At 42.6% G+C, this 26,264-nt stretch overlaps 1 long non-coding RNA gene across 3 annotated transcripts in view; it reads left to right on the top strand.

Moving 5' to 3' along the window:
• Nucleotides 1–11,694, top strand: part of LOC144372099 (uncharacterized) — a 47,504-nt gene extending 35,810 nt beyond the window's left edge. For 2 of the 3 annotated variants that reach the window (XR_013432152.1, XR_013432153.1), the window contains exons 2-5: nucleotides 8,201–8,327; nucleotides 8,654–8,785; nucleotides 9,746–9,870; nucleotides 11,377–11,694. This is a non-coding gene — a long non-coding RNA (uncharacterized LOC144372099). Of the gene's footprint in view, nucleotides 1–8,200; nucleotides 8,328–8,653; nucleotides 8,786–9,745; nucleotides 10,531–11,376 lie in introns of all 3 variants that reach the window. The other variant, XR_013432154.1, reaches the window with a different exon arrangement.
• The last annotated feature ends 14,570 nt before the right edge of the window (nucleotides 11,695–26,264 follow it).

Genomic DNA, 26,264 nt, shown 5'->3' with positions numbered 1-26,264 from the left:
AATCAAAGAGAAAAAACAAGCCAAATTTTAAAAAATAATTAAATAAATAAACAAACATGATTGGAAGTACAAAGCATATTCAATAGTAACCCTAAAAGTTAATGGCTTAAACTCACCAATTAAGCAACATAGGCTAGTAACCTGGAATAAAAAAGCAGATCCAACAATATGCTGCCTTCAGGAGACTCATCTGATAGGACAAGACATACACAGGCTGAAGGTGAAGGGTTAGGAAAAATCATACCACGCACATGGACCTTGGAAGCAAGCAGGTGTGGCTATACTCATATCAAATAAAATCGACTTCAAGTCTAAATTAATCAAAAGGGATAAAGAAGGACACTATATATTGTTAAAGGGAACCATTTACCAATAAGACATAACAATTATCAATTTATATGCCCCAAACAATGGTGCTGCTGTGTTCATAAAACAAACTCTCCTCAAGTTCAAGGGACAAATTGACTACAACACAATAATTATGGGTGACTTCAACACACCTCTCTCACCACTGGACAGATATTCCAAACAAAAGTTGAATAAAGAAACTATAGAACTCAATTACACAATTAATAACCTAGACTTAACTGACTTATATAGAATATATCAACCATTAGCAAGCAGATATACTTTTTTTTCTCAGCAGCACATGGATACTTCTCAAAAATAGACCATATATTATGCCATAGGGTAACTTTTAGCAATTATAAAGGAGTGGAGATAATACCATGCATCTTTTCTGATCATAATGGAATGAAATTGGAAGTCAACAATAAAAGAAGGAGGGAAAAATCCTTCATCCCTTGGAGATTGAACAATATGCTACTGAATGATCAATGGGTTACAGAAGACATCAAGGAGGAAATTAAAAAATTCATAGAGACAAATGAAAACAGACACAACATATCAGAATCTATGGGACACAATGAAAGCAGTTGTAAGAGGAAAATTCATTGCTTGTAGTTCATTCCTCAGAAAAAGGAAAAACCAACAAATAAATTATCTCACACTTCATCTCAAAGCCCTTGAAAACGAAGAGCAAAGTAACAGCAAATGTAGTAGAAGACAAGAAATAATTAAAATCACAGCTGAAATCAATGCAATTGAAACAAAAGAAACAACTGAAAAAATTGACAAAACTAAAAGTTATTTTTTCAAAAATAAATAAGATTGACAGACCCTTAGCCATGCTAACAAAGAGAAGAAAAGAGGGAACTCAAATTACTAGCATACAGGATGAAAAAGGCAATATCACAATATACAGATAATAACTAGAAATTATTTTAAAATCTTATATGCCAATAAAATAGAATATAGTGAAGGCATCAATAAATTTCTTAAGTCATATGATCTTCCCAGATTGAGTCAGGAGGATATACACAAGTTAAACAGAATAATATCAATTGAGGAAATAGAAGAAGCCATCAAAAGATTACCAATCAAGAAAAGCCCAGGACTGGATGGGTATACAGCAGAGTTTTACAAAACCTTTAAAGAAGAACTAATACCAATACTTTTAAAGCTATTTCACAAAACAGAAAAAGAGGGAGTACTTCCAAATTCATTCTACTAGGCCAACATCACCCTGATTCCTAAACCAGATAAACACACTTCAAAGAAAGAAAACTACAGACCAATATCTCTAATGAACATAGATGCAAAAATCCTCAATAAATTTCTGGCAAATCGGATACAAAAACATCAAAAAGATTGTGCACCATGATCAAGTAGGATTCATACCTGGGATGCAAGGCTGGTTCAATATACGGAAATCAATAAATGTAATCCACCACATCAATAGACTTAAAGATAAGAACCATATGAACATCTCAAGAGATGCTGAAAAAGCATTTGACAAAATACAGCATCCCTTTATGTTCAAAACATTAGAAAAACTAGAGATAACAGGAACTTACCTCGACATTGTAAAAGCTATTTATGCTAAGCCCCAGGCCAGCATCATTCTAAATGGAGAAAAAATGAAGGCATTCCCTCTAAAATCTGGAACAAGACAGGGATGACCTCTGTCACACTCCTATTCAACATAGTTCTCGAAACACTGGCCAGAGCAATAAGACAGACGATAGAAATTAAAGGCATAAAAACAGGAGAAGAAGAACTGAAATTAGCACTATTTGTGGATGACATGATCCTATACCTAATGGACCCAAAATGTTCTACCAAGAAACTTCTAGAACTAGTAAATGAATTCAGCAAAGTGGTGGGATATAAAATCAACACTCATAAGTCTAAGGGATTTCTGTATATCAGTGACAAACCCTCTGAAAGGGAAATCAGACAACCACCCCCTTCACAATATCCTCAAAAAAAAAAATACTTAGGAATCAACCTAACAAAAGAGGTGAAAGACCTTTACAATGAAAACTACAGAACCCTAAAGAGAGAAATAGAAGAAGACCTTAGAAGATGGAAAGACATACCTTGTTCATGGATAGACAGAATTAATATCATTAAAATGGCCACATTACCAAAAGTACCCTATAGGTTTAATGCAATGCCAATCAAAAGACCACAACATTCCTCACAGAAATAGAAAAAGCAATCATGAAATTCATATGGAGAAATAAAAGACCCAGACTAGCAAAAGCAATTCTAAGCAGGAAGAGTGAATCAGGCGGTATAGCGATACCATATTTCAAACTGTACTACAGAGCAATAGTAACAAAAACAGCATGGTACTGGTACCAAAACAGGCGGGTGGACCAATGGTACAGAATAGAGGACACAGAGACCAATCGACAAAATTACAACTTTCTTATATTTGATAAAGGGGCTAAAAGCATGCAATGGAGGGAGGATAGCATCTTCAACAAATGGTGCAGGGAAAACTGGAAATCCATATGCAACAAAATGAAATTGAATCCCTTTCTCTCACCATGCACAAAAATTAACTCAAAATGGATGAAGGAGCTAGGAATGAAACAAGAGACTCTGCATCTAACAGAAGAAAAAGTTGGCCCTAGTCTCCATCTTGTGGGGACGGGCTCCAAATCTTTCATAGGACACCTATAGCACAAGAGTTAAAATTAAGAATCAACAAATGGGATGTATTCAAACTAAAAAGCTTTTTTCTCAGCAAGAGAATAAGTGAGGTAAATAGGGAGCCTATACCTGGGAACAAATTTTTACCCCTCACACTTCAGATAGAGCACTAATCTCCAGAATATACAAAGAACTCAAAAAGTTATAAAACAAACAAACAAACAAAAAACATAACCCAATCAACAAATGGGCCAATGATCTAAACAGACACTTCTCAGAGGAGGACATACAATCAATAAACAAATACACGAAAAAGTGGTCACCATCTCTAGCAGTCAGAGAAATGCAAATTAAAATCACTCTAAGATACCATCTCACTCCAGTAAGAATGGCAGCCATTATGAAGTTAAACAACAACAAGTGCTGGTGAGGATGTGGGGAAAAGAGTACAATTGTACATTACCGATGGGACTGCAAATTGGTGCAGCCAATTTGGAGGGCAGTATGGAGATTCCCTGGAAAGCTGGGAATGGAACCACCATTTGACGCAGCTATTCCCCTTCTCGGACTATACCCAAAAGACCTAAAAAGAGCATACTACAGGGACATAGGTACATCAATGTTCATAGCAGCACAATTCACAATAGATAGATTGTGGAACCAACCTAGATGCCCTTCAACAGATGAATGGATAAAAAATGTGGCATTTATACACAATGGAATATTACTCAGCACTAAAAAATAACAAATCATGGAATTTGCAGGGAAATGGATGGCATTAGAGCAGATTATGTTAAGCAAAGTTAGCCAATCCCTAAAAAAAAAAATGCCGAATGTCTTCTCTGATATAAGGGAGGTGGCTCAAAACAGAGTAGGAAGAAAGACCATGAAAAGAAGATTACCATGAAATAAGGAAAAGAGATGGTAGGGAATGGGAGGGAGAAGGGGAATTTCATGGAAGATGGAAGGAGACCCTCATGGTTACACAAAATACATATATGCTAGTGTGAGGGGGAAGGGAAGAAAATAAAAAGAGAGAGATAAGTGTCACAGTAGAATGGGTAGAGAGAGGTGATGGGAGGGGAGGGGAGGGGGGATAGGGAGGACAGCAGAATACAACTGACAATAAGATTGCTGTATTTATACACATGGATGTATAACCAGTGTGATCCTGCAATTTGTATATGTGGAAAATTGAGAATTCATAACTTATTTGAATCAAATGTATGATATGTCAAGATCATTGTAATGTCTCGAACAACTAATGATATAAAAAGAATATTTGGAGTTCCAGAAAGAGAGAGCAGAAAAAATTGGGCAGAAAGAACATTCAAACACATGTTGTTTGAAAAACCAAAATAATTAGTAATCATCCGAAGGGTTTAAAATAAATAAAATGTAATCCTGGATAGAAATATGAAGCTGGAAAGAGGACACATATGTATAAATGAGGATTAGCCTTGGCTGCATGTAAGAGCCAGAGCAATATCATGTAATTTGAGGTGCATACATAAGAGCAATGTGAAAGAAATTAACAAAAAGGGGATGTGATTGGAATTAAAGAACCTAGTAGTTTTAGAAAACAGGCATCATGTGATGTTAGGTAGGTAAAGAAATCTCTTGTAAGTGAATCCGTAATTACCAATTTAATGTAACAGAAGTCTGACACTATGAATGTACAGTGCACAGCATAATTTAAATCTGTGAAGATTTAAATCTGATGTGCTCATAAATTGCATGTGGTTGTGTACATTGGAAAAAAATATCATGAAAAGTGTTTGCTATGCCCAAGTTTTATAAGAGCATCAGTAAATTCCAAGGATTATAACCAAGATATACAAGTGAATATGTCAACAAAGAGAAACGTAGATGACTGTGCATAAAAGATCTAACTTTATGGCCGATTTTTGGATACAATCTAACTGACTTAACTACAAATGTATAGATTGTGGAATATTCACAGAACAACTGTATATAACAACTATAACATTTATTATTTTGCAGCAGGAATCCACTGTATCTCAAACAGAAAGATAAGGGAAAGATGCTAGAAACGAAAGTATGCTTACTTCAGTGTACATGATGTTCCAATCCAGGAACAAGAAAACTATTCGACAATCTGCAGAGTAACAATTTCCTTGCTAGAGGTTAGAGACAAATGTTGACTTGGAAGACATACAAAGGAAGTTTGGAGAGCTCTATATCTTGATCTGAAAGATGAATATACAAAAAATGCTTGTTTGTACAATTCATATTTCTTCAATTTATACAGTGTGCCTTTTCTGTGTTTGAAGACCAAACTATGCCCTTATGTTATATGAACATCTACTAAAGGTGGCATATTTACAGACATACTACTTTTAAAGAAGCATAAAATGTACCCAGAAAAATGCTAAAAGCCTTGAAAACTGGGAGAGGAAATAGTTCAGTAAAACTATATTTCAAATAATTAGAAGTATAAATATAAGATGTATGTATAAATTATATGTATAAATATAAGAGACTATAACAGGAGATATGCAATGTTTGAAATATCTGTTGAAGAAGACACAACAGTTGCTCTAAATAGTGGAAGACTGTTTAGCTGGAGCAGAAAGCTGGAGACCTATCAGAATGAGGTGAAATACAACATGAAAAAAATCATTAAAAAGTTCAAGACTTGATAGAATTATGAAAATTCTACAAGGTATGAGATTGACACATGGAGAGGATATTGAGAATGCTAAGGAGAACTGAGTCAAAAGGAACAAAAAGAATTAGCAATTTCATACATGTGACTTACAAATACTTTCTCCCATTCAGTGGGTTGCCTTTTTACTCTGTTGATAAGAGTTTTTGAGACTCTCTGATGCACGTATGTTTTTAACTAATTTTTACTCTTAATGATGCTGGTTTTAGTGTCAATCCAAGAAATAACTGCCAAATCCAATGTCATGAAACATTTCCCTGTATTTTCTTTTCCAGTTTTTGCTCTTACTCTTAGGTCAATGATTTTTTTGTATGATTTTGAGTTATTTGTTTATTCATGGATCAAGTTAAGTATTCAACTTAATTCATTTTTAGTATCTGATTTTCCCTACACACTTTACTGAAAAGATTGTCCTCTCTCCCATTCAACTGTGTCCCTGGCTGAGCATCATTAAACCTTAAATGTGAAGTTTTCTTTGTGAACTCTGGATCTTACAGCTGGGTGTCTGTGTTTATGCCAATACTGTGAAGATGGAATCTTTTAATTTTTAATTTGTTTTATTGATGTATAATTCACAAGTATATTTTTTGGTCATTTTCATAATTTTCAGTTGGATTAATGATTTTTGTTTTGCTTTCTTTTTTGTTGTCTATGTAGTTGTGTTAGTTCCTCATATATTTTGGATATTAACCCATTATTAGTTATATGGTTTACAAATATTTTCTATCGTTCTATGGGCTGTCCTTTTATTCTGTCAATAGCTTCTTTTCTGTGATGAAGCATCCTATGTTGCTGCAGTCCCATTTGGTTATATTTTGGAGAGAGAGAGAGAGAGAGAGAGAGAGACAGAGACAGAGACAGAGACAGAGACAGAGACAGAGAGAGAGAATTTTTTAATATTTATTTTTTAGTTTTCGGCAGACGCATCTTTGTGTGTGGTGCTGAAGATCGAACCCAGGCCGAACACATGCCAGGCGAGCACACTACCACTTGAGCCACATCCCCAGCCCCTCATTTGCTTATTTTTGATTTTGTTATTATAGCTTTTGATGTGACATAAAAAACAATTATTACTAGTACCAACATGATAGAGATTTCCCACATGCTTTCTCTAGGAGCATGCCTGCATATGTTATTTTATATGTATTGCTGATTCTTCATAATTATTTTGCTTGGAGGTGTTTTGATGAGCCAGCGTTCAAATATCTAGATCCTCTGAAGGTTGAAGGTAGTTGACACTTTGAAATGCATTTCAACACTGGGTTATTCTTAGCTCTTGAACAGGAAACACAAGAGAAAGTGAAGTTCACTACTGTGAGGTCTGCTTCCTTAAGGCAGAGGGTCACCCTCCAGCAGTTGTGCTGCATTGATTGTTGTCATAAGACAAAAATTAGGCACTAAATAATCCATTCATTTCTTGTATCTTTCTTGCTCTTAATTTTTGTTTTTTTCTTACTATGGAAAAAAAGGAAGGAAACATTTGATTGACAAATAATATTAAATGGATAAATTTTATCTTAAGTTTCCTGAGTATCTTGAATTTCCCTTATTGAAAATTCATACAACTCTTTTGTTGATTCTTGGACTTCAGTATGAAAGGAGAAGGAATAAATATGAAACTGTTCATGTTACAGTCTCAATGTCTTATCTAAAATAAAAAAGCAAAACCTTTTTCTTTTATCTTCTTGGCATATTCTATAAATTTTTATGAGGAAAACTTAAAAGAAGCTTTAAGTACAGTTTAAAACATTGAAATTCACAGTCTTCAAAATCTTTTGGGGTTCTCTATTCCTCATCTCACCAGTGAACCATATTTATAGACACCTTCTTTGGAGGACAGAGGCCTGTGTCCTCAAAAATGTAAACTGACATGGAATCTTAGGAGACCAGGAAGAGAACTTGTAATACACTGAATGATTAGGTAGTAAATGGAATATTGCTTCACTGCAGTTTGGTGTGGGTGAGCTAGGCTTAGCAGAGAGATTAATATCTACAGAAGAAAATCCATATTCTTCCCATGATGTCTAACCTTAAAGGTAAATATTATTTTTTGTCAATTATCTGTTCGAGCCTTGTTAAAGAGTCTTAGTTTGGTACATTTTCCCAAATATATTAAAAACAATCTTTATTTTTGTGAAATCATGTGTACAATTTCATTTGTTTGTTTGTTTTAGCGATTGAATATGACTTTGGGTTAAATTATCTAAGATTACTTTGTGGTTCAAACTCATCTTTCCATTTCCCAGGATTTGTTTTTTTCTTCCAGGATTGTGACTCCCCTTTTTATGTAGAAGCCATTTTCCATGACCTGTTGAATTCAATATTAAGTGTATCGATAACAAATGATAAAAGGTGAAGTTGCTTCCCTATTGAGGTGACTAGCCACATGGTAGAATGATCCCTGAGCAGGCACCGTTTTTAAATGAAGGCCCAGGAAAATGTCAGTGCTGGCACAGGGTGCCCCAAGACACTACTGCCTAGGATGCAATTGTTGTTCTTTTCTTACAGGGAATCTCCCTTGCATCTTGATTTAAGGCTGTTGCTCCCCACACAGGCCAGAGGAGAGATGAGTGACCTCACACAGTGACAAGGAGCAGAATCATGAAGGACCTGGTTCTGTAGGATCAGATAGAATGTAAGACTGTTACCAGAGTTTTTCTTAACACCACTTATTTAAAAAACTTTTTTTCTTTGATTTTTCATTCTGTACCAGTAAATTGAGAAGTTCTTTTACTAATAAACACCTGTGGGTTATCTGGTATTTGTAAGGAAGTTATGATGGGAAATACATCAAATCGTAACAACTCACCACAAGGAATTTCATATCTATTACCTAAGGCATGGAATTATATCTTCTTTTCCTCTTACTTAAATGGGGCTTTCAGCTTTTGATGTGCAAGAGACAGACTCATGCTTTTATCCTTTTCATGACCTTCAAAAGAATGCTTTTGTGGATTTTAGGTCCCATGGAAAGCAGCTTCCAAAACCTGCATCTAACATTCTCCAGCACTGTAGCTGGGATGCAGATGAAAGAGTCTTCAACTGGCTCAAGACCACCTTTGCATCTGGAGGCTTCCCCCATCAGACTTGTGGGTATGAGAGCTGTGTCCTTTTCCACATTACCTGGGAGCAAAACAAGCTGGACAGCATTCAGCTCTCAGATTAATCCTAGACACCCTGCACTGTCTGGGACTTGCTGTCTTAGAGTGGCAGCTCCAAAATCATGTGACCGTGTTCTAACCAGGTGCTGTCACATGGTTCTTCCATATTTCCACAAACAAACTGACTTAATCTGTATCTATGTACCAGCAAGAGATGTTTTATGTCACCTTGTACACAGAGGAGGGCCTGTCCTGCTGTCTCCTCCCACTTCATCCAGCAGGTTGTCTCACCCCACTGCACCCACCATGGGATTTGCATACTGTCCCACAGGAAGGCTCTTTCTTACAAATCTGAGAAAACACTCAGCTCTAATCTGGCCTTGACTCACCAGGGCTGCTCAACTTAACCTTCTGCTGTGCCCTGCTCAGCTCCTGGGGCTGCTGATGCTCTGGGTCCCTGCTGAGGCCGAGGGATTTAGGAAAGGAGAATGGGGTAAAAGGGTCCCATTTCTTGTCATATTTATTCTTTCCTTGCAGTAGAGGCAAGTATTTTGTGTTCCATGGAATGGTATTTCATACTTTTCCTGTTAGAATTAGGATCCACTTAACAATGACCAATGCCCTAATGGAGATCTTGGATAACACAGAACACATTGTGACTTATATATAAAATAGTAAATTATTTCTTACAGGTTTATGTTTTCTTGGTATGAATCAGAAAATTATTTGATACTTTTAGCATTAGCATCCACTCAACAATAACCAGTGTTCTAATGAAAATCATGAATAACAAATAGCACTTTGTGACTTATATATAAAATAGCAAATTATTTTTGTAGGTTCATTTTTTCCTGGCATGCATCAGAAAATATTGAAATAAGTAGCAGACTGAAAATAATGAATATTGATCACAGTATTGGTACGTAACCTTGCTTTTCTGTCATCTTTTCAGGATCCAGTGGCAATGTTGTTATGACCCAGACTCCTGTCTCCAAGCCTGTCACCCCTGGACAGCCCCCTGCCATCTCCTACATAGTAATGGAAACACCTATTTGTGTTAGTTTCTTCAGAAGCCAGGCAAGTCTCCAAAGCTTCTCATCTACAAAGTTTCCAACCAATTCTCTAGGGTCCCAGATGAGTTCAGCGTTAGTGGGTCAGGGACAGATTTTGCACTGAGAATCAGCAGGGAGGAGGCTGAGGACGCTGGAGTGTATTACTGCAGGCAAGGTACACAAGCTCCTCCCACAGTGTGCAGCCCCAAACAAAAATCTCTTTGCTATGGTGACTCAGCAAATATACTTTATGTTCCCAACAGGAAGCAGGATCTTAGGTTTCTATTACTGCATTCTTTCTATCACACTGTGTTCTGACATGTGACTGACATGGCTCCTTATTATATCAGATGCAAATTTGGAGCACTACTTGAAACAGATCTGTTGAAAGCTATATGTGCTGCTTGTCTAACAACAGTTTTTTTGAGTCTGCATGAGAGGAAGATGCTGAGGAACTCAGGGAACAGGCTGACAGCTCATGATTCACATATTCAGGCTTCTATTCTGCAGCTGCCCTGAATGGAGGAGCAGCAGGAGGAGAGAGGCGTGACAGGCAGAGCTGAGTGACAGCTCAGCCCAACTCTTCCTCATTTGCCCACAGTTGTTGAGAAATTACTCCACATGACAAGCAGGTCATTGGTGCAGATCAATGGAACAGGAGTCCAGTACCTGCTGGAAATGAATGGTGGGCTGTTATTTTTCTCATATTTAGTAATATTCAGAAATTCCATTTTCTCACTGACCTAATTTCTCACATCAACTGTACCATCTACCCTTTTGATGAACATGTTTAGGAAATCATATGATACACCAACCCTTAGAGAAAGAAGAAGTGGATTATTTATAGCAATGTTTGCCTTTTGAGCCCAATCAAGGCAGATATAGATCCTAATCCAACATATTTTATTTGCCCCAGTTACTGTTCACTGATTGAAAAGGCAGTTCACCCCATTCTTATTGTGAGTTTTGAAAATAAAGGGCAGAAACTGAATAATGAAGAACAAGTATACACCATGTAGCACAGGAAAAATAGAGGTTTTTATTTTTTACCTCAAATTCTAGAAATTTTATAAATATCTTCAACAGTTTTCAAGATGAGAAATTTAATCTTTTGCTAAAAGAAAATATAAAAGTGGATTATTTTCATGACATCATCATTACATGGAATTGAATTTGATTTTATTTTACTTGTAAATGGATACAGATGGTTTGCTTTCAACAGGTCTATTTGAAAAAGTGCTCCAAATTTACATCTGATGTAACAATGGGTCATTTCAGTCACATGTCAGAACACAGTGTGATACACACAATGAAGCGATAAAAACCTAAGATCCTGCTTCCCATTGGGGACAGAAAGTATATTTGAAATAATTTTATATTAAGAGTTTGGATCATGGCAAGTTCATTTAAAATCCTAATGGTTCATATCCATTAGGTTTAAAAATTGTGTGAGGGTATCTGTATGAATTTCTTGTGAAATGTTAGTATTCTCTCCTTAACTTGTTCCACAAATCATTTGCATTTCCTACAGAATCCTGCCCAGTGACAGATGGAAGAAGATCAGCTTCAAGAATGTGAAAGAGAGCTGGGGATGTGGCTCAAAGGAAGAACGCTCACCTTGAATGTGGAAGGCACTGAGTTCGATCCTCAGCACCACATAAAGATAAAATAAAGATATCGTGTCTATCTACAAATAAAAGTATTTTTTAAAAACGTGAAAGAAGGAATCCACAGTCAAGACACTGGGTCCACAGACCCAAAATCCCACACGTTGTTGTGACATCTACCTGCCATGAGAATGCGAACAAACTTGACTTTTAAAATAAAGCCCAGAGGCCAGATCTCAGAAGCCCTGAGGAAGTATCTATGTCCTGCCAAGGAGGGACCCTAAATCTTGGGAGCTGTGCCCAGCTCAGGCCCAGGACTGCTGGGGCTCTGTACTCACTGGGCCAAGTCTCCCCATCAGCAATTTATGAGCATTTTTAATTTCACTTTGTGATCTCTAATGACCACAACCTGGCAATGATGACAGTTCCCTGAGGACTCATGGATGGGGTCAGAACTAAGGGTCAGCAGTGGGCCAGGATGTGTGAGAGGGCAGGGCCACAGCTCTGAGGACTGTGCAGCCCTGTGTGCAGTGACGGTGACTTGCCTGGTGAATTCAGAGGAGGCGCCACTGAGTGATGTGCCCTCAGATGGGGTCCTGTGAGTCTTAACCCTACCGCCAATACAAAATACCAAGAAACCCAAGCACACAGACAAGAGTCTCCTCCTTGCTCAAGTGCTGTGGGTTCCCCTTTAGTGTAATCAAGGAGCTTTGCCCATGAGATTGTCTTCCTAAGAAAAACTCTGGGGCTAGATCTTCTTCAGTGAAACTGTATCTGTCTCTTGTCAAATCCAACACCAGGTGATAAAAACATGGGAATACTGGGAGCAGAGAGGACAGCCACCCACTCAGGGATGGCAAGCCCTCTCTCTCCTCCTGAGTTTCCTGCAGCTGTTGCAACATATCCCAGGACCTCTCAGGCTCCACACAGCACACATGGAGCCCACGGTTCTGGAGGTCACAGGCTCTCTCAGGCGGTGTTCCATCTGGAGGCTCCCGAGGAGAGAATCTTAGTCTGCCTTTCCTCCTCCAAGATGCTCCCAATCCCTGATCCTTGCCCCTTCCTCCATCACGGCATCATCCTCCTCATTGTCACTTCCCCTTCAGTGTTGGCTGTCACAAGGCCAATCTATAAAGAGACTAGAATAAAATTTGACTCGGGGTCCTCTGGCTTGAGGATTTAAAAGCTGGTGATTTGATTTCACTGCATCTACACTGGCCCTCATGTTACACAGATATTTGATAAAGACTGCTCTGATCTTGGACAAACAGAAAGGAATCACTCCATAAATCCAATCTAGGAGACATTGGTAAAGGAAAATAAATATTTCTGGAATTTTCTTAATAATAGAGGAGGAGAGGTGAGATCTCGGACCAGGGATGCCCTGCAGGAATAGGATCTGTTTCTCTCCTGGGTTGTGTTCCAGGACAAAGAGGACTATGCAGTCACTCCATTACGAGCCACACTGCTGAGGATGGTGGCAGCTCAAGCCCACATGGAAACAGAGAAAATGCCCCTGGTGACTCCAGCTGAGCTGAGGGGCTGGGATGTGTGCCTCTCCTGCCATTGCCCTCTGGAACTGTCCTAAGAGTGGTCAGCCTAGGCCCTGTGTCTGCCTTGTGTGCAGCACAGCTGCCTCCTGAGCCTCAGAGAGCAGACTGAGCATAGGTGTCCCTAGGGAATCAGCACAAACACAGTGTGGCATCAAAGGAAAATGCACCAGCAAGGACTGCCAATAAAGTCAGAATAATGGGGAAAGACTTTCAAACTTGAACAGAGCTTGTTGGAATTGGCTCTGCCTGGGCTGCTTTCTAGCAAGGCTCCCTGTAGTTCAGGCCCTTGGAAAGGCAGCAGGAGTGTGCTCAGCCCATGGTACTGCAGCCAGACCCCTCAGCCTGTATTTAGCAGGGAGACCCCTGGTCCCCAGCTGCCAGGGTGTGGATGCTGAAGACACAGCTGGCTCCACTTCCCCTGCTGCTGAGCTGGGATGGACGTCTAAAGCAAAGGCACAGAGGTGACACAGGAGCTGTTTGAATCTGTGCCCAAGTTCACCTGGGTCCAATTTCTCCTCCATGGGCATCTGTGCTTGCTGCACAGGAGGCTGAGAATCTCCTGGAGAGGCCCACAGGAGGTGGAGCCTGGGTTGGGATGAGCTGCCCCTCACTGCTGCAGGGAAGAGCAGAAGGGGGCATCCATGGTGCATATCAGGGAAATGCACTGGGTAGCAGTGGCTGTCACTTCGTTACCAGGCCTGGCCTCAATAACCAGCCCTTTGTGATGGTGATCTCTGGGAAGCAATGCCACATGTCAGAAAGGGACAGAATAGGGGAGAGCCCAAGTCAAGGATGAGCTGCAGCCATTCAGCCCCTGAGCTCCAAAGAGATCTGCAGCTACAGGTGACAGGGACGGCGAGTGACACACTCACCAAGAGTCATGTTTGAGCATCTGCTGGACTTTTCACTGGCCCTCATAATGAATGACAGCTATTTCAAATAGCTTTTAATGCACTGAACATGTTTCTGAAAAATTATCTAATTTAAAGAGAAGAAACCACTTTAAAGTCACAGATATGCACAGACAACACAGAGTTCTTACCAATCAGGGTCATTTTGGAGTAAGTTAAAGCCCCACCAGCTCTCTGCCAAGACTGTACTGTGTGTTTTCTACAAAAAAATAAATTCTCCATCACCATTTAAAAACCACCATGAAATGCTTAATTTATAGAAACCTTTCCGTGCATTTCTCATTTTGAAAATAGTCTCTAAAATATCTTTTGTTACAAAATGACCCCAGGGAGAAACAAGCTCTCTGCATACCCATTTGTGCTGTACTGGTCTCAGCTGAGATCACTGGGGATGCTCGGCCAGTGATGAGTGACTGAGAAAAGCCAGCCCTGCAGCTGTGCCCAGCCCTGCCCAGCCCTGCCCAGCCCTGCCCAGCCCTGCTGATTTGCATGTGCCCACAGCACAGCCCACTGCCCTGAGGACTTCTTAAGAGGCTGCTCACACCCTGTGCAGGAGTCAGTCCCAGTCAGGACACAGCATGGCCATGAGGGCCCCTGCTCAGCTCCTGGGGCTCCTGCTGCTCTGCCTCCCAGGTAAGGAGGGTCAACTCTGGGGGGTGTGCTCAGCCCAGTGGTCAGTGCTGCCTCACTCTTCAGGGAAGTCCTCCTGAAACATGATTAATTAAGGATAATTATTTTTATGTTTCCAATGTCAGGGGCCAGATGTGACATCATGATGACCCAGTCTCCATCCTCCCTGTCTGCATCTCCAGGAGACAGAGTCACCATCACCTGCAGGGCCAGTCAGAATATTAACAGTTGGTTAGCTTGGCATCAACAGAAGCCAGGGCAAGCTCCTAAACCCTTGATATATAAGGCATCCAATCTGCAACCTGGGGTCCCCTCGAGGTTCAGTGGCAGTGGATCTGGGACAGATTACACTCTCACCATCAGCAGCCTGGAGCCTGAAGATACTGCCACTTATTACTGTGTACAAGGCTACAGTTTCCCTCCCACAGTGACACAGGCTATGACAAAAACCTCCCAGGGAGCAGAAGTGTGAGGCTGGGCTGCCCCAGCTGCTCCTCCTGCTGCCTCCACCTGCTGAGGGCACTGCTCAGGGGCACCAGGCTCTGGAGGTCTCTAGTAGACTGTGGTAGGAAGGGCCAGGGAGGGTCCTCTGCACCCCACCCTCTTTCCTTCTCAGCCCCAACAGGTGAGACATGACCATTTCCTCCAGGTTTAGTGAGTGACTGTCACTTTACGGGAGGATCCATCTCTCTGTGTCAGTTTGGATTCCTTCCTCAGATTTGAAATACATGGAATTACAGTCTAAGTCACAACTTTCAAAAACCACAGCTCCTCTGAGGGAAGGTGGAGCCTGTGGATTCCGGCACTAGCCCAGGAGCTCCTCAGGGACACTCACCCAAACTACAGCACAGACAATAATGTGCACACAGCTGTTGTGATTCCCACATGCAGCATAGAAAACAGAAAAGGTGCTGGCTGGGGTGTGGATCAGTGGTTAAGTGCCCCTGGGACCAATCTCTGGTGCCTACAGCAACAGCAATATCAGCTCACTGTGCTGGTTTATCCTTGAACCCTCCTCTTCCCCAGGCATCCCATAGCAGGTGCCAGTGCCTCTTCTCTGTGGTACCTTGGCCTGGGCAGGACCCACAACAGTTCTACCTACTCATCCTCTGAGGGCTCCCAATCTTACCTTACCTTCTCTGGTGGCAACTTATCATCTGCTTTTGACACGTGTCCATCAAGTTTCCTGGGTCCTGATACACTCCCAGGTGAACTTCTATGAGCCATTTAGTAAGAAGCAGGAGACCGTCACTGCAATAGTTTTGAAACTGGAGTTTCCTGGCTTCTGCAGGCAGGTGGGTTTAGCACAAGCTGCAGCCTCTGGAGCTCTGGAGTATTGTTGCTCTTAACAGGGGCCATGCTCACCAGCCTTGCACAGACCCCAGAAAACAATGCTCACATCTTGGGCTCAGATCACTCCTCTGTCCACATCAAGGTTATGACCATGTGCTCTGCTCAGACATCTGCTAACCTCAAGTAATAAGTCAGTTGTCCCCATTACCATGGCTGCACCGGGAAGGCAGTGCACCTTCTTTGTGCTATTTGAATACAGTCTAGCTTCTTTCCCTCTGGCATAAACATATGTGTAACATCAATGAGGTCACAGGGGTCAAGTTATGCTATAAGGAAAGGGAAGGCTCTTGGGACCCTGGGACACTGTGTGTGTGTTAAGTGGAGCCTCTGCATCTCCTCAAGTCCAATCTCAATGTACCACTTCCATCTTAATGTAAGCAGAGCTGGGCCCAGTTGGTGCTGCCCTGTGCTGAGTCCCACACTCCCCTGTGGTGAACAGCTCAGTCACTCAGTGCCCAGGGCATGGTGCCAGGGCTCAGGGATGCCTTGGAGCTGCTTTTAGAACAGTCAGTAGTCATTCTTCCTCCCTCCCTTTTTCCTTCCTTCCTTCCTTCCTTCCTTCTTTCCTTCCTTCCTTCCTTCCTTCCTTCCTTCCTTTTTTTCTTTCTTTCTGTTTTATTTCTTGGGATTGGCCTGCTCTTCTCTAGTGCTCTGCAGGTCTCTGCTGTAACTCTTATTGGGGACTTGTCAGAGACACACACACTGTCCTCATCTAGTACAAACACCCCTACCCCTAGCAATGTGCTGGGCCCCATGGCCACACAGCAGGGCTCCTGGGTCACAGCACAAGCCTGCTACAGAGTGTCCTGCTCTGGACACCTCAGCACAGACAGGCTTCTCAGGTAGCTGATGAGTGGTTGGTGCAGCTCACCCAGCACGGAGGGTGCCATCTCAGCTCTGCACAGAGCCCAGCCAGCACTGATCTTTCTTCTCAGTGATTAGAGGAGCAAGGAGCAATGCCTTGTCCTTCTTCTGAAGGAGAGGAAGCAGCAGCCATAAGATATCTGGGCCCCAACATCTTTTCAATGTGACAGGCCCGTCAGTTGCTGTAGGTCTGCAGCCCACCTCTGAAGAGCATGGTTTTCTCTGGACACCAGAGTTCTTGCCATTTCCTGCTCATCATGTCCAAGCAACATGAGGCCATCCATGCAGAGTCACATGGGGCAGTACTGCCTGGTGTCCACATGACCACAGTTACTTCAGGCTAGAACAAGAGAGTTATTTGACCTAGAACAAGAGAGTTATCTTTGCCTGAGCTCAGGTCTGAGGCCTGAGCTTCTGTGGATTCCAGAACACTACAAGTTCAGCCAGAGATCTGTGGCAGGTAGTGTCAGCTCTGTGACTGGGCCATGTAGCTGGTCCCTGTATCTGTCCTGACAGAGACACTTGGTTACACCATTCTCTGTTTCTGAGCTTTGAAGGCACAGCTGGTACTTGAAGCCTCTCCCACCCCAGCAGAGTTGAACCAGGTCACTTCATGACATTGTCATCTGGGCCATCTGTCACTTTTCAAATTGGAAAAACATTTTCACAGATACACTCCCCTTTTCTTTCAATAGATGTACATATAGTGTCCTTTACAAGTTTTCCCTGGTGGCTAAAGTTGCTCATTTAGTAAATCTCAGGAACGTGGATGACTTCATGTTGTTGGGACATGGTGACCAGGGCTCTGGGAAGTTTTGCCTCCGATGGGACCCAGAGGGAGCCATGGCAGCCCCCAGTCAGCTCCTCTGCCTCCTGTTACTCTGGCTCCCAGGTGAGGGATCATGGGATGGTTCTACACACCTGTGAAAACTCTTTTATTGTGCTTGGGTCCTGTGTCCTGGCACCTCTGTGTAGCAAGCCCATTGATTCAAGCTCTGGTTGCTGCAGGGTCCTGGCTCTACTGTGGAGACTGGGGTATGACCTAGACTGCACAGGTGACCTTTCTGTTCTCTTTACATCTCAGGGACCACAGGAGAAACTGTGCTGACACAGACTACACGCTCATGGCTTTGTTTCCAGGGGAAAGAGCCACCCTCACCTGCAGGGCCAGTCAGATTGTTGGCAGCTCCTTTTTCTGGTACCAGCAGAGGCCTGGGCAGGCTCCCAGATGCCTCATCTAGGGTGCATCCAGCAGGGACAGTGGCATCCCAGTCCAGTTCAGTGGCAGTGGGTCAGGGACAGCCTTCACCCTCCCATCACAGCCAGGAGCCTGGGGAGGCTGCAGTGTGGGACTGTCTGCAAGACCATGCAGGTTACCACAGTGGTTCCATCCCTGTCAGAAACCTCACAGTCCCTCTGCCACCCTCCCCCTGGGGTACAGCAGCTTCCCCCAGAGGCCGCCAGTCAGATCGTTTGCATTTTTCTCTTCCCACTGCTCCTGGAAAGGTTGTGTGAGTGGAAACCAAGGTTCATTCAGGTCTGAAAGATGCATGGTCTCCTGGGCCCTCTTTGCTTCCCTGGAAGAAATGTGAGTGATTAGAGAGGATGGGGACACTTGGTGTTATTTTCCTATTTACCAGATGAGGATGGAGTCTCTGGAAGAGCCATGAGATCCCAAGCACAGGCAGTTAAAGGTGAATCCCTCAGTGCAGTTTGATTCCCAGAAATTTATATCCTCCTCATTTTGACCTCAACAGTATAGGGTTAGTTCTGTCCAAGCACAGACACTGTCAAATGGTTCCAGAAATTGCTCCCAGGTCCTGTTCACATTGAAGCCAGGGTAAGAGGGAGGATCTCCCACATTCTGACCCTGGGATGTGGATGCAACCACAGCTTTTTTGCTTTGTGTGCAGCACAAGGAGGCTCTTTCTGCCATTCCTGCTTCTCCACAGATGGAGGGCCCAGGGTTCCCAGGAGGTGGGGATTTGTGGAAGGCGGCTTTCCCAGGACCATCCCATGGAGCTGACATCTGAGTGACCTGTCCTACCTTTCAAAAGAAAAAAATCCCGTCACATTCCTGCCTCCTGGTGTCTGACCCTGAATGGGAAAGAGTGTGAATCCAGTTCTAGCTCAACACACCTGGACATGACTTTCTTTAATAGCCAACCACTGAGGGAGTTGTCTGGTAAAACCTCCAGAATCCATCAAGGACACTTTGCTATGGTTTTTTCATCAGTGAAAATGCAAGACAATGCCAGCTGTCCTGGCCAAGGAACTTTAGAAGTCACAAGCTCAGTATCTCACATGCAGAATAAGATACCTGCCCCCAAAGGACCATGTTCCTATGAAGAGACACCATGACCTCCTCCACCTGCATGAAGGGCATAAGACTCCCCTCTCACCTCCCAGTCCATGGACAGACTCTGGGTGTTTCCACTTTGTGTTGATTGTATGGATGTCACCTACACATGCCCCGTGGGTGTCCTGGAGCTGCCACCCACTCTCCTGAGCAGGATGCTCTCCAGGTTCTGCAGGTGCAGCACCACAGCACCAGCCCCCAGGGAGGGCAGACATCCTTCTAAATATCAGTGGAAGCCTCCACAAACCCTGAACTTCAGCACCCTGCATTCCTGTAGAAGCAGCATGACATGCTGACCCCAAGGACTGTCACCATCTTGATAAGCAGCCAAGAGTCCAGGAACCATGTCCCTTTCTGCAGCAGCCTCTGAGTGTGTGGGCAGCTGAGCATGGTGAAACTCCTCCCTAGACCTCTGACTCAGAGGTGGAGAACTGTGCAGCATGCACATGGCCTTAGTTTCAGTCATCAGCACCGAAGGGGAAAATTAAAGGAAAAGAAAGAAAGAAAGAGAAAAGTAAAAATAGAAAGAAAAGAAAAGAAAAAAAGATTGTGGACAGTTATTTAGAAGGTTTTTGGATAACTCTTAGAAGAGCAGGGGTGAAGAACTTTGTCCTGCTTTATTTCTGAAAAATTTACAAGAGGACCTGAAGGAGGACATGATGTTTAGAAACACTGAAGCCCTCTTGAGGTCATGAGGTATTACTAAGACTTAAAAACACATGTGGTAATACTGGTAAAGCAGAATTATATACAGAATCTGGATCTTTACTGAGTTTACTAAGATGCTAAACATGACCTATATTCTCCAATCTTCAATCTCTAAAGTACTTTCACTAGTTTGTAAAATTATTCTTACTTCTCCTAAGATATAGTTAAGAGGAAGAGCCTGACTGGCCTTAGACCTGCTGGTCTGGGGAAGATGGGCACCATGATGGGTGTGAGTGGGGCTCTGAGGCAGAGAGGGCTGGGTCCATGGGTGGGTCCCTCCTCCCTGCCTCTTACCCATGCTGTGCCAATGTCCAGAAACCCTAAACACCTCAGTGAGTTTACACATCTTCCTCTCTTTCTGTCTTTATTTCTGTTTTTACCTCCAAAGCATAAACTATCCCCTTGCTTCTGTAATGTCCCCTCCTCCTCCAAGGGTCACCCACACAGAACTGTGCTTAAGGCACAAGGACAGCCTGTCCTCAACCAGAAAGTGACTACAGATCACCCCTCACAGCTCAGGGGGCTGACTGTGTCCTGTGGCCCCAGGGAACTATGTTCCCCCCAAGCAAATCTGAGCTGCCCTGGTCTGACCTGGGACACCTGGACACACTGAGCCTGTGTTGATTGACCAGGAGGAGCCCGCCCTGCAGCTGTGCCCAGCCTGCCCAGCCCTGCTGATTTGCATGTGCCCACAGCACAGCCCACTGCCCTGAGGACTTCTTAAGAGGCTGCTCACACCCTGTGCAGGAGTCAGTCCCAGTTAGCACACAGCATGGCCATGAGGGCCCCTGCTCAGCTCCTGGGGCTCCTGCTGCTCTTCCTCCCAGGTAAGGAGGGACAGTACTGGGGATTTACTAATCACAGTGTGGTCAGTGCTGCCTGGCTACTCAGGAAAGTCCTCTTGCAACATCACTACTTGCAAAGATATTTCTTTTTATGTTTTTAATGGCAGGTGTTAGATGTGACATCATGATGACCCAGTCTCCATCCTCCTTGCCTGTGTCTCCTGGAGACAGTGTCACCATCACCTGCAGGGCCAGTCAGGGCATTAGCAATTATTTATACTGGTACCAGCAGAAACCAGTCTGAGCTCCTAAGCTCCTCATCTATTATGCAACCAGTTTGGAATCTGGGGTCTCCTCGAGGTTCAGTGGCAGTGGATCTGGGACAGATTTCACTCTCACCATCAGCAGCCTGGAACCTGAAGATGTTGCCACTTATTACTGTCAACAAGGTAACAGTTATCCTCCCACAGTGACACAGGCCATGACAAAAACCTCCCAGGGAGCAGAAGTGTGAGGCTGGGCTGCCCCAGCTGCTTCTCCTGTTGCCTCAGAGGCAGCCAGGTTCCCAGGGCCACGGGGAGGGTTTGTGGAAGGATCCAGGGGGCTCCTCTGCACCCTGACTCTTTCCTTCAGCTCAGCCCCAGCAGGTGACCATGATAACAGCCTCAATGATATGGGCAGAATTTAGACTCTAATGGCAATAGTTGGTGTCGTGCAGCAAAGACAGGCCTCTCTACATATTCCACACGGGAATATTTTAAGACTTTGATTTTTAGTGTAGTTTAAGTTCCCAGCAAGTACAGGGTACTCCTGTGTCCCCCTTGCTTCCACAGCCCCTATGTCACCACCCCAAGACTCTGTTGCTATTGTTACAATAGCTATCACTGAACTGCTGACAGAACTTGCCTCGACTATGTATCACATTTATGCATTGTGAACTATCTGTTGGTGCAGCAACTTGTGGTAGTGCCGGGGTATTTTTGCTGATGGTGTTATTGGTGGTACAATTTTTCCAAAAGGAGCTGGTGTATCCTCCTCCCTGTGATGGTCGTTTAGCTAAAATTTTGGGGCCAACAGAGGTGAGGCAAAGAACCTCACCCCCCCCATACTAGTACAAAGGCCTGTCTACAGGTGTGGCTATATGTTGGACTGGTAGTTAATGATGGGTCCCTTAAAGTGCCACCTCTGCTGTACCCGGGACCCACCACGTTTCATTTGATTTTCTGGGGCAGAACTGCTTAGCCCTAAGCGGGGATACTGGCCTTGTTCCTTTCAGGGGCTTGCATATGCTTATAATTTGACTCGTTCAGATGTTGTTTCTCCGACTTGTTTTATTTCCTAGTCAACGGGTGAGAGAGGAGAGTTGAGTTGCGGCTGGGTGTTTCTCAGGATCTTCGATGCCAGTGGCGTTCCAATACCAGCAAAGTAAGTGCTCTGCGAATTCCTGGCAGTTGTGTGATTTTGTAGAAGTTCTTTTTTTAGGATCAAGGAACTCAGGTTTGTTCTGTTGGCATGTCAACAGCTTTTGGGGCGAGGGCTTTTAATGTTGATTTTAGTGTTGTATAAAGTAGTGTATGAAAGCAACACACACACCCTCCCCCAGAGAGGGAGAAGGACACATAGGACATGTTCTAGAATATGCTTGCACTGTCTGCCTGCTGGGACTGTTCCCTGAAGTACTGGCACATTCCACCATGCTGAAAACAGTGCAAAAGCTAAGTCCAGGGTCCCCAGGTCCTCTGTGAATCTGTGTAGGACATTGAAATTATAGCAGTTTTTTTAATATTTATTTTTTAGTTGTAGTTGGACACAATACCTTTATTTATTTATTTTTATGTGGTACTGAGGACTGAACCCAGGGCCCCGCACTTACTAGGCAAGTGCTCTACCTCAGCCCCAGCCCTCCTGTAAGCAAATTTAAACTTTAAAAGCACAGTGCAAGCTAGAAGCAAATATCCTCATGCATACCACAAAGTTGGAATGTTGTTAGCCCTAACGTAAAAAGAGCCCTTGAAAACTAATAAGTAAAAGATCATCTGAATTTGTATTTATTTATTTATTGGTTCCAGTGATTGAACCCAGGGGTGCTTAACCACTGAGCCACATCTCCAGTCCTTTTTATTTGTTATTTTGAGACAGAGTCTCGCTGAGTTACGTAGGACCTCACTAAGTTACTGAGGCTGGCTTTGACTTGTGATCCATCTGCCTCAGCCTCCCAAGTCACTGGGATCATAGGCATGTGCCTCCTCACCCAGCTCATCTGAATTTTTAGATGGGGAAAATAAAGATCTAAGTCTAGGATGGAAGGATATAGGAATCTCCAAGTGTAATAGTGATTTGCTTGCATTTCTATCAATGCATGCCTCATATATTTTCACATTCTTTTCATGAGATGTATACACAACATGTCCTGTTGGAGAATTAACCCCTTTTTCATTCTGTAATGCCCCTTTTATGCCTGTTAATTTTCCTTGATCTGAAATCTGTTGTATGGAATTAATACAGCTATTTCTGTTTTCTTGAGATAACTGTTAGCATCCTATATCTTATTAACTGTTAATCTGCATTTGTCGTTATACTTTCAATGTGTGTGTTTTCATTGGTGGGTGAAGATCATTGGTGTTCTGAGTGATTATTGATATAGCTGGACTCATATTTCATTTGTTAGTTTTCTAGTCATTACACTTGTTCTTTGTGGGTTTTTTCCCCCCACTCTCTGCCTTCTTTGGCTTTGAATTATTTCATATTCTGTTGCGTCTCCTCTCTCAGCATATCAATAATATTATCTTTGTCACATTTGCAAGTGGATTCTGCAGAGTGTGCAGTATATATACACTCAGAGCCAGTCCAAGTCCACTTTCCGATAGCACGTCACCCCCTCACAGCAGGGCCCACACCATGCGGCAGGGGTGTCATTCCCTCCCTCCTGCCCACCTCTTCTGTCATTGCTGCTGTTGGTTTCACTTATCCACTGGTATGCCACCACTAGGTGGACACTATTGTTTTGAACAAATGGGTTTTTGTTAGATAATTTAGAATAAGAAACATCAAGTATTTTACTTAACACTCTTTGAGTCTAAGTTTCTGGCCTATATTATCTTCCTTCTCTCTGAAGAACAGTGCACGTTTACCAGTGACAGATTCCCTCCATTTTTGTGTAAGAAAGTCTTTATCCTTCACTTTTGAAGGATAGTTTCATGAAGTAGAGCATTCTAGCTGGTGGTTTTTCTCTTTCAGCCCTTTAAATGTTGTACTGCACACTCTTGCTTGTGTGGTTTCTAAGGAGAAATCTGATGTACTTATCCTTGTTCTTCCGGAAGTAAGCTCTTTTTATAGCTATTTCTATTTTGTAGCATTTTTCAAAATTTTCTTTGTCTTTGATTTTCTGCATTTTCTTTGTGATGTGCCTAGGTGTAGGTTTTTCTATCTGTCCTGCCTGGTATTCTCTGAGATTCCAGGATCTGTGGTTTGGTGTTGGTCTTGAATTTTTGAAAACTCACACTTTTTTCTTTTCAATTTACATTTCAGTTTTTCTCTTAGGGTGTCCTGGAGCTCACTGATTCTTTCCCTGGCCGTGTACAGTCTACTAAAAGACATTCTTGGTTTCTGGCACAGAGTGGGTTTTTTATTTCTAGCATTTCTTTTTGCTTCTTTCTGCTTATTTGACCTATTTGTTCTTGAAAATTGTCTCCTTTTTCTGTTAGAATCCTTAGCACATTCATAACAATTTTAAAAACTATCCTGGTCTGATAATGCTGAAATCTCTGCCCATTTCCAGTGCTTGCTCTGCCTCCTCAAGCTGTGTTTTGTCTTTTAATATGCCTTGTCAATTTTGTTGCTGGCCAGACCTGATGGACTGTGTAAATGGAACTGAGATAGTTAGGCTTTGGTGTAACCTTTATCTGGCTAGAAGTTAAGCTGTGTTGTCTTCCCTGTTGCCTTTAAGGTTCCCTAGAGACTTTCTTTTTATACTAGGGATTAAACTCAGGGGCATTTTATCACTGAGCACATCCCAGTCCTTTTAATTTTTTATTTTGAGACAGGGTCTCACTAAGTTGCCTCCTTAGTCGCTGAGATTGCAGACGTGCACCAAACAACCGAGAGTCATCTTCTTAGATAATCTGAGGAGTACTGTCCTTCCCATTGCTAATTCCAGCGTGGTGTCTGCTGTGAATCTCTGTGTCTTCCTCTCCGTCTCCCCACTTTGGGTGCAGCAGTTTTCCCTCTGATCTCAGTTTTTTAATAGTTCAAGAAGAGCTGTTGAATTTCAGTTGTCCAGTTACTTTCTTGCCATAAAAGTGGAGTGACAGCTTTCAAGCTGCTTATGTGCTAGACTGGAAGTCACAGATTTTTTTTTAAAATATATATTTGATTTTGAATGGGAGGATTATTTTTAGAATTTTTAAGAATCAAATGCAACATCACCATGGTCTTTTTCTCCAAAATCAATAACCCCAGTGTAACCACAAGGAAAATATAAACAAACCCAATTTGAAGGACATCTGACTAGTACTCTTTGGAACTATCAAGGTCAATTAAAAAAAAAAAGACAAGAAAAGTCTGAGACATGTCACAGGCTAGGAGTAGCCATGGAGATAGAATGACTAAATATAATGTATCCTGAAACACAGAAAAACTAGTGAGTCTGCAAGTGTGGATTTCAGTCAGCAGCAGCAGCACTCCTCGGTTGGTTCCTTGTCTATGACATAAGAGCCATGTGGGATGCAGAAACTCCGCTTTCTTGGCCACTTTTCTATCAATCAAAAACTATGTAAAATTAAAAGTTGAATTAAGTATTTTAAATTGTCTATTGCAAATGTTTGCTATCATTTTATTTTGCCCTTTTTATTTTAATTTTTTTGTTTTGTTTTAATAAAGTTTTATTTTTCCAAATGCACAGTTGCTTGGACCTGCTAGTGCATCTGCACAGCAACAGGGGCATCTCCATCTCAGTATTTCTGGTGTAAATTACTTGAGCTCTGTGCTTTGACACCAGTTTGAAAAGTCCTTTACTGAGGAGCTCCTGAAGGGCTGCCCTGGCCAAGGAACCGCAAGTCCTTATCCCTCGAAGACCCCAGCTGTGCTTAGAAGCTCGGAGTTGGGAACGTCCTTACAGAGTTTGTCATAAGTAGCTTTGTCAGACAAGACTAGATGTTGAGCTTGCCCTAATCTTTGCCTTCGGACCACTTCTTCTTTTCAGCGTTGCTCCAGATTTATTCACTGGGCCCTTGCCTTTCTTGGCCGACCTTCCGGCATCTCTCTTCTTCTTGTCACCCTTGAGCAGCGTTGCAAAGCCTGGAGAGCAGCACCAGCTATTGGAGCCTGGTCAAGATGTCTTTTTTATTTTTATCCTATTGTAAAATGTGTTTATTTCAAAAAGCTTTATGTATCACTTCAGGGAGGATTTCTCCTGTCATCTGCCTGAAAGATGGGCAGCACAGGTGCTGCTCAATTTAAAATGCGAGAACCTTGATGGGGAGGCACTGAGTGCCCAAACCCACGCACCTTAGTGACCCCCGCAGGCTGCCCTGAACTTGGTAAGGGGGCTCTTGTTGCAGGTATTTACTTCCTTTCATCTAAGCCTGTAAAACATTTCCCAAGCAACTGTGGTCATTTTTATTTATGAAAGCAATTCAAGTACAAAGAAAA

This window comes from Ictidomys tridecemlineatus, chromosome Y (genome assembly GCF_052094955.1).
Source record: "Ictidomys tridecemlineatus isolate mIctTri1 chromosome Y, mIctTri1.hap1, whole genome shotgun sequence".
NCBI classification, from domain to species: Eukaryota; Metazoa; Chordata; class Mammalia; order Rodentia; family Sciuridae; genus Ictidomys; species Ictidomys tridecemlineatus.
The sequence above is the reverse complement of the archived record's forward strand: the minus strand, read 5'-3'. Positions and strand labels throughout refer to the sequence as shown.